Raw genomic sequence first — 7,735 nt, 5'->3', positions numbered from 1 at the left:
GTTTGGCTATTGTGGACATTGCTGCTATAAACATTCGGGTGCATGTGCCCCTTTGGATCACTACATTTGTATCTTTAGGGTAAATACCCAGTAGTGCAATTGCTGGGTCATAGGGCAGTTCTATTTTCAACATTTTGAGGAACCTCCATGCTGTTTTCCAGAGTGGCTGCACCAGCTTGCATTCCCACCAACAGTGTAGGAGGGTTCCCCTTTCTCCGCATCCTCGCCAGCATCTGTCATTTCCTGACTTGTTGATTTTAGCCATTCTGACTGGTGTGAGGTGATATCTCATTGTGGTTTTGATTTGTATTTCCCTGATGCCAAGTGATATGGAGCACTTTTTCATGTGTCTGTTCGCCATCTGGATGTCTTCTTTGCAGAAATGTCTGTTCATGTCCTCTGCCCATTTCTTGATTGGATTATTTGTTCTTTGGGTGTTGAGTTTGCTAAGTTCTTTATAGATTCTGGACACTAGTCCTTTATCTGATATGTCGTTTGCAAATATCTTCTCCCATTCTGTCAGTTGTCTTTTGATTTTGTTAACTGTTTCCTTTGCTGTGCAAAAGCTTTTGATCTTGATGAAATCCCAGTAGTTCATTTTTTCCCTTGCTTCCCTTGCCTTTTGCGTTGTTCCTAGGAAGATGTTGCTGCGGCAGAGGTCGAAGAGGTTGCTGCCCGTGTTCTCCTCAAGGATTTTGATGGATTCCTTTCGTACATTGAGGTCCTTCATCCATTTTGAGTCTATTTTTGTGTGTGGTGTAAGGAAATGGTCCAATTTCATTTTTCTGCAGGTAAAGCTTTCTTAAGGAAAGAGAAAGAGAGGAAGAATTCCTTCATTCTCCTGTTTTTGCTTGTTAGGATCAGGTGCACATATCAGAAACCTTCTCCAGGAGGGAGGGGAGGAGGGATGAGGGTCGAGAAGTCCGGGGTGTGTGTGTGGGGGGGGGGAGTTGGAGGAGGTGTAAGGGCAAAGGATTGGTGTGGGAAGGATATTTGGGTTGGGAAAATGGGATTGGTGATGGAAGGGAGCGATGCTTCTGGCTGGATTCCTTATAATGCAAGGAACTTTAAGGTTTAAGAACTTTGGGTATTCAGTATTCGTTTCTATTCATAGTGTTTTCCCTCATTGGGCATTTCTTAACTAAATATTAAGTTGAACTCCATAAAATCGCTACTTTTGTAAGTCAAACAGGAAAGAACTATGGCAATTTCCTACAATTTGGCTCCAGTATCATTCTCTCCTATGGAAGGAAGGAGGGAATCCTGGTCCCACCAAGGCACCTGTGACCTCTTCACCCAGCCCTCTCCTGCCCTCTTTGATTCTTCTCCCTGAGATGCATCATGAAGTCTCCTGTCCCAACTGACAACTAGATCTCGTGCTTTATTTTCCAGAAAAGTTTGTTAAAGTGCTGAGTTTCCTCCTGCTTTTCCTCATGTCTTCATCTCATCTCTTCTAAGTTTTCTTAAGAATAAAATGTCACCTGAATGACTTTCCAGGATGAAAAATGATTATATTAACATTTGCCTGACATGTTGGCTTTATCTGTGGTTGTCCCTTTGTCACCATCCAGTTGGGCTCAAATGGCCCAGGGGTCAGAAGATGGATCAGAACAGAGAGGCCTCCTCACTACATGCCTTACTCCAAGACTGCAAACTAGCACAGGTAGATGTTACCTGTTAGGACCCCTTATGTCTGCTAGTGACCTTGAAAAGCCCCTGAGGTGGACACTGTTTAGAAAACGACCTTCCTCCTTTCTGGTAAAGTCATGATTTTACTTAAGTCCGCTCTTCATCCCCAGCTGCAGCAGGAATGGCTGATGGACCACGTTGATGTTCAGGCCCCATTTCCCTGGCTTTTGTCTGTTTCTGACCAATGATGTGCAAGAGGAAGTCAACAGGGAGTCCAGGGAATGGTCCCTCCTCCTAAAATGCTAACAGTGGGAAAAAATATCCCTTTCCTTCCTCTGGGCATTTTCATAAGTGCACTGCAGTCCTCAAGAGCACTGAGACAGTCTGCTCAGAAGTCAAGTCCAGGTCAGAGACTTGGGTCCTTGAATGGCCTGGTCAAGCCCCAGGGCAAGGAAGGGTTAACATTGTCACTTTCCTTTCTGAAAAAAAGGACACAGTAAATGTTTTTTTGTCTTGCCTGAAGAAAAACCAAGACAGTTTAATCAGAGTTAACTGAAAAAGCAAAAGGAAACTCAACAGATTGATGAGGATTTCTGGGATCCAACTACTGACTTCCTTTTATGTGAGATAATAAATTATCTTTCTCCTTAAGCCAATGTAAATTCACATTTTCAGTGACTTGCAGCCAAAGTCAATACAACTGAAAGTCCACTGATCCACACTTCTGCCATTAGCCAGACGTTCTTACAACCTCCAAGACCATGGAGAATCACCTCACTTTTAGAAGACCCTTTGGAATGGAACTCTACAATCAATTTCTACATCTCATTTCAATATTTAGGGGGATTTTTACACGTAGCCCAAACCTCCTGTGCTGCCATTCCAACCTGGCTCAGTTCTCAAAGTTAGGATCCTGGAGACAAGTTTATGTCCCTTCTGGCCAACTTTCCTGTACTTTTGAAACCCATTTGCTTCAAGCCATGAAACCTACCCTGGTTGTCAGACCAGTCTGTTCTACCATGTTATTTGCTTTCTTTTTTTCAAAGACATGTGCCTCAGCAACTGTTCTATTTCAAAGGATTTAAAACACCACTATTTTATGTACCGCTAAGTAAGAAATCCTTTACCAGGAAAGCTATGACATGCCATCAACTCTAAAGACTATCCTAATTCTGGAGAAGCTAAAATGTGTTTTTAAAACAAACTGAGGATGGCTGGAGGAGAGAGGGTTGGGGGAAAGGGGTAACTGGGTGGTGGGGATTAAGGAGAGCACATGATATAATGAACACTGGGTATTATATGCAACTGATGAGACACTGAATTCTACTTCTGAAACTAATAAAAAAATAAATAAAACAAAATAAGTTAAAGTTAAAAATAGAACTACCCTATGATCCAGCAATTGTACTACTAGGTATCTACCCACAGAATCCAAAAACAGTAAATCAAAGGGATACATGCACCCTGAGGTTTATATTAGCATTATCTCAATAGCCAAATTATGGAAACAGCCCAAGTGTCCATCACCTGATGACCTGATAAGTGGATGAAGATGTGATATATATATAGATATAGATATAGATATAGATATATACACACATACATACACACACACACACAAATAAACATACATACATATACATACACACACACAATGGAATATTAGTAATAAAATAATGAAATCTTTCCATTTGCAATAACATGGATGGAGCTAGAGAATATTATGTTAAGTGAAATAAGTCAGCCACAGAAAGACAAATAGCATATTTCACTCAGGTGAAATTTAAGAAACAAAGTCAACAAGCCAGGAACAAAAAGAGAAAGAGAGAGGAGCAAACCTATAGGTTTGCTATAGATCTATAGATCTTACTTATAGAGAATAAGCTATTGGTTACCCTAGGGGAGGTGGGTGGGGGGAATGGGTAAAATAGGTGAAGGTGGTTAAGGAGTGCACTTGTCATGATGAGCACAGCGTGATGTATGGAAGTGTTGAATTACTATATTGTACACCTGAAACTAATATCACACTGTATGTTTAACTGGATTTAAGTTAAAACTTCTAAAAATTAAAAAAGTTTTTTTAAAAAGTGCATCTCAAGAATCATTACAGAAATGATATTTTATATTTGCACAGATGCTTCCTTCCCCCCCCCCAAAAAAATCCACAAAGTATGTGGAGGAAGGATTTGCACCACATTGCTTCCTACGTCTTCCAGAGAACCCGGACCCAGTAAAATAACACTGTGTTGGGTGATGTGACATCTTTTTACCTTTGGTCATGGTCCTGAAGTTGAACATGCACTGAGCTTTTGCCTGGACCTCCTTGGGCCTATGACCACTGGAGGTCCCTGAATGCCTCTTCGGAATGTCATGATCCCAAGTGTGAGGATGTTCAAGAGGCAATGCAGAACGTCCAGGATAAGCTTTATGATGTAGCTATGTAGTTTCATGTTCCCAGCACCTCTCCTCCTCTGAAACTTTCCCTGTGCCCCTAACCCACCCCCTTTATCCATGTGTGTACACACGTGTGTGCGTATGTGTTACGTGTGTATGTGTTCACATGGGAGGGCATACAGGTCCAAGGCACTCAGCAGCCCTTGCCCCACAAAAATGGCTGGGCTCTCTGGGTGACTGAAGCTACAAGATGTAAAATATGCAGCACTCAGTGTTGAAAACTGGCTTCAGGAAGAAAAATGAAGCCAACATTCAAACAAAACAGGAAACTATATGGACACGAAGGACCGATGGAGCCTCTGTCTCCAGTTCCACTTCCATTTCATGAAGTGTGAAACCCAGCCACATTCCTGCACTCAGGTCCTGTGATACACTCCAAGATCCTTAAAATAAAACCCATGTTTTATTTTTATTTCAGTGGCTTCAGTGAGGATTCCATCTCTTACAACACAAATGTCTAAAAAGCATATCAACCATGTACCTGACCTGGTGGGCCAGTGTTCTATTGGGGCTCATAGATCCAAACTGCCAGAATTAGTCTCTGAACTTAATGCACCACACTTGAATTTTGAAGACCAACAGACTGGGCTTACATCCATGAGCTAGGGGACTCTGTTTCTCTGTTGCATCTCCAGTGCCTGGAACAGTGCCTGGCACAGAGCAGACACGCCATAGCAATTCACTGAATAATGAACCAGTGGAAAGAGCCACTTGTGCGGGAACAAGGTGTCTGCCTGCGATAAGTATGCAACATCAGGGGAGTATGTAAGCATACATCCCAGCTCTTCCACCCACTAGTGGAGAAAAGTTAGACAAGTCATCTCAGTCCCCACACAAAGGAGCTGAGGATGATGATGCCAGCTCTGGGACCATAAAGAAAGTCACAGCAGGTATTTCAAGAATTAGAAACAAAGAATAAATGCCCCCAAAGATAGATATGGGACAGGTTTTGGTTTGGGGAAAGTTTAGGGAGTAGGCATGATACTGTCACTAAGAAACGTCTTGAAAGGGTATTTTAATCAAATAACTGACTGGTAGAGCAAAGGCCTGAACTGGTGTTGTGAAGGCCGTGGTGTCTGTTACCATCTCACTGGGTAACCCATGAGTTCTTTACCGAGACTCTTTCTACTTCTGCTTTCCCAATGTAAGCAGAGAGGTTAAATGAACTCAGTGGTTTTCTAAAGTTTTTAATAGCAGAACTATGTTTTCAAACAATTCTGTGAACATATAAATGTTGAAATACCTAGGTAGTTTTTCTATGTGAACAGTCTATAGAAAATGCTCTTGTTGAGGTGAGGCTGGGGGCCCAGGACCAACTGTCCCCCAACCCACCCTCAGCCCAGCCTCGTTGGGGTTTCCTTCAGCACTCTGTAAAACATCAGACCCAGGGAACCCATCTGAAGTGGCTGAGCCAAACCGTCTCCCCAGTGGTGGCTTTGTGTTGCAGAAAAGCAGTAAGTGTGCCCCTAACCAGCCATTTCTCCATCTGCTCTTCTGTCCTGTGCCCCAGACATGGTCCAATGGTTCTTCAGAAATGTGCCTTTTACCGCCCTTGTTTGAGGGAGACAAGTTGAATGTATGTGTAAAATCAAAACTTAATAATTAAACCCTCTCCAGAAACCATCCTGCTTAATACGCAACAAGCCTTGGCTCAGTGATTGCAAAGAAAATTGTTGATTTTCATTGTTGAAATCACACATGGTGCAGCCACGGGAGCCCAAGGTGAGCCACTTCCCTCCTCCGAAACTAGTCCCGCCATCTGCTACCACCATCTGGCCATAAAGACTTCCCAGAACACACGGATGTTTAAGGCCGTCATCAACATGTGATAATACACTTTTTTTTTAAGATTTTATTTAATTATTTGACAGAGGGAGACACCGCAAAAGAGGGGATACAAGCAGGGGGAGTAGGAGAGGGAAAACAGGCTTTCTGAAGAACAGGGAGCCCAATGCAGGGGCTTGATCCCAGGACCCTGGGATCATGACCTGAGCTGAAGGCAGATGCTTAACAACTGAGCCAACCAGGCACCCCACGATAATGCATTTCTATTGGACAAGCCATTCTGTTGGTTCTGTTTGAGAGCATGTATATTTGCCAGCGTGGGTTGGCTTAGAAGAGATGGAGGATCCCTGCTTCTTTATGACTATTATTAAAGCTGTATCCACCTAAATCTTCCATGCCTACTATTGGATTATTTTCCCCAAGATTCAAAATATAAGTGTTAATCAACTCTAACTTGGAAAACATTTTCACAGTTGGCCATTACGGCAACAGTAGTTAGAAAAGAGAGGACCAGTCTCTTCAGGAGAAGACAATCTGAGTCAATTTTTTTACCCTGTTTCTGTGGTCAGAGATAGATATGACCCATGCAGGATGACATGGGACAAAACAGGTAACAGACAGCTTAGTAAGCCAGGACTAACTCCACCTTCCTGCACCAGCTTTTATCTACCAGAACTGGCCAAATCAGAGTCAGAAGAAACCTGGAAGAGCAGTTGGGAAACCGAGGCTCAGAAAGGGGGCATCTTGTGCCAGGTCACACAGCACACTCAGGCAAAACAGAAACAATCCAGGACCCCTGGGCTTGACCCCAGGTTAGATCTTCCATGGCCCTCTCTGTGCTCAGAAAACAAGCTACTATTTGAGGTTCAGAGTTTGACGCAGACCAGTAGTGTGATCATGAGGGTTTTTCAAACGAAGACCCCTGGGATTTCCAGCGCAGTAAGACCCTTGACCAAACATGGGACTCACTCTGCCCCTACTGCCAGGCACCCTCCCCACCCCAGCCCGCATTTCAACACATTAAAGCTGACTCTTATTTTCCCCGTACCTGCAGTCATGAGCTTTGGAGTCCAAAGGTCCAAGTTCAGATGCACAGTACTTCACTAACCAGGTATCAGGGTAACTCTGGACTCATTATCTAAATTTGCTGAGTCTCAGTTTCTTCATCTGTGAATTGGAGAAATGTGGCCATCTTGCAGGCCAAGTTCGCCATGGGATCAGCCACATACTGACCCGCCTCTCCTCTCCCTGCTGTCTCCTCCTCTCCCTGCAGGCTTCACCTGGCAGCTCTGCCTTAGAAATCACCTGTGTGTGACTCTTCATCTCAGTGTGTTTCCAGGGACTGCTCTGCCACATCAACTACTGAGGGTCAGTGTCTGTGGATTTAGTTTATGCAGTCCCTGACATTGTATCTGCCTTAGAGGGACTGCACCGTGGGCAGACACAGCTGTAATTCTCTCTGTCTCCTCCCTGTGGCCCTACTGGCCGTGGGCATAAGCTCTGCTGTCCAGCAGCACAGGAGCTGTGGTGTCGTCTCATAGGCCCCAGGAAATCCCCCTACTCCCCCTTCAGTGAGGGAGCTCCCCCATTCCCTCCAGGCCTCTGGAGACAATAAAGGAGCTTCCCCTAGCATTCAGAGGTGTGGGGATCAAGGCCCTGCATGCTGGGATTCTTTGGTTAAAAACTCTGCAGAGAGAAGAAAATTGAACATAGATGAGGATTTATGGGGCTCTCCCCCCAGTCCCCATCCCACCCCTCTGTCTTCTGGGGGCTTCTTTTAGTGCCATTTTCATTGTTAAAGTGTAAAATGATAAAGGACTGGGCTGCAAAATTCTGCACTGCCTCCCCCTGTCTTCCCTGCAAGGCC

The sequence above is a fragment of the Mustela nigripes genome, chromosome 7 (genome assembly GCF_022355385.1).
Source record: "Mustela nigripes isolate SB6536 chromosome 7, MUSNIG.SB6536, whole genome shotgun sequence".
Classification (NCBI taxonomy): domain Eukaryota; kingdom Metazoa; phylum Chordata; class Mammalia; order Carnivora; family Mustelidae; genus Mustela; species Mustela nigripes.
This window is presented reverse-complemented; position numbering follows the sequence as displayed.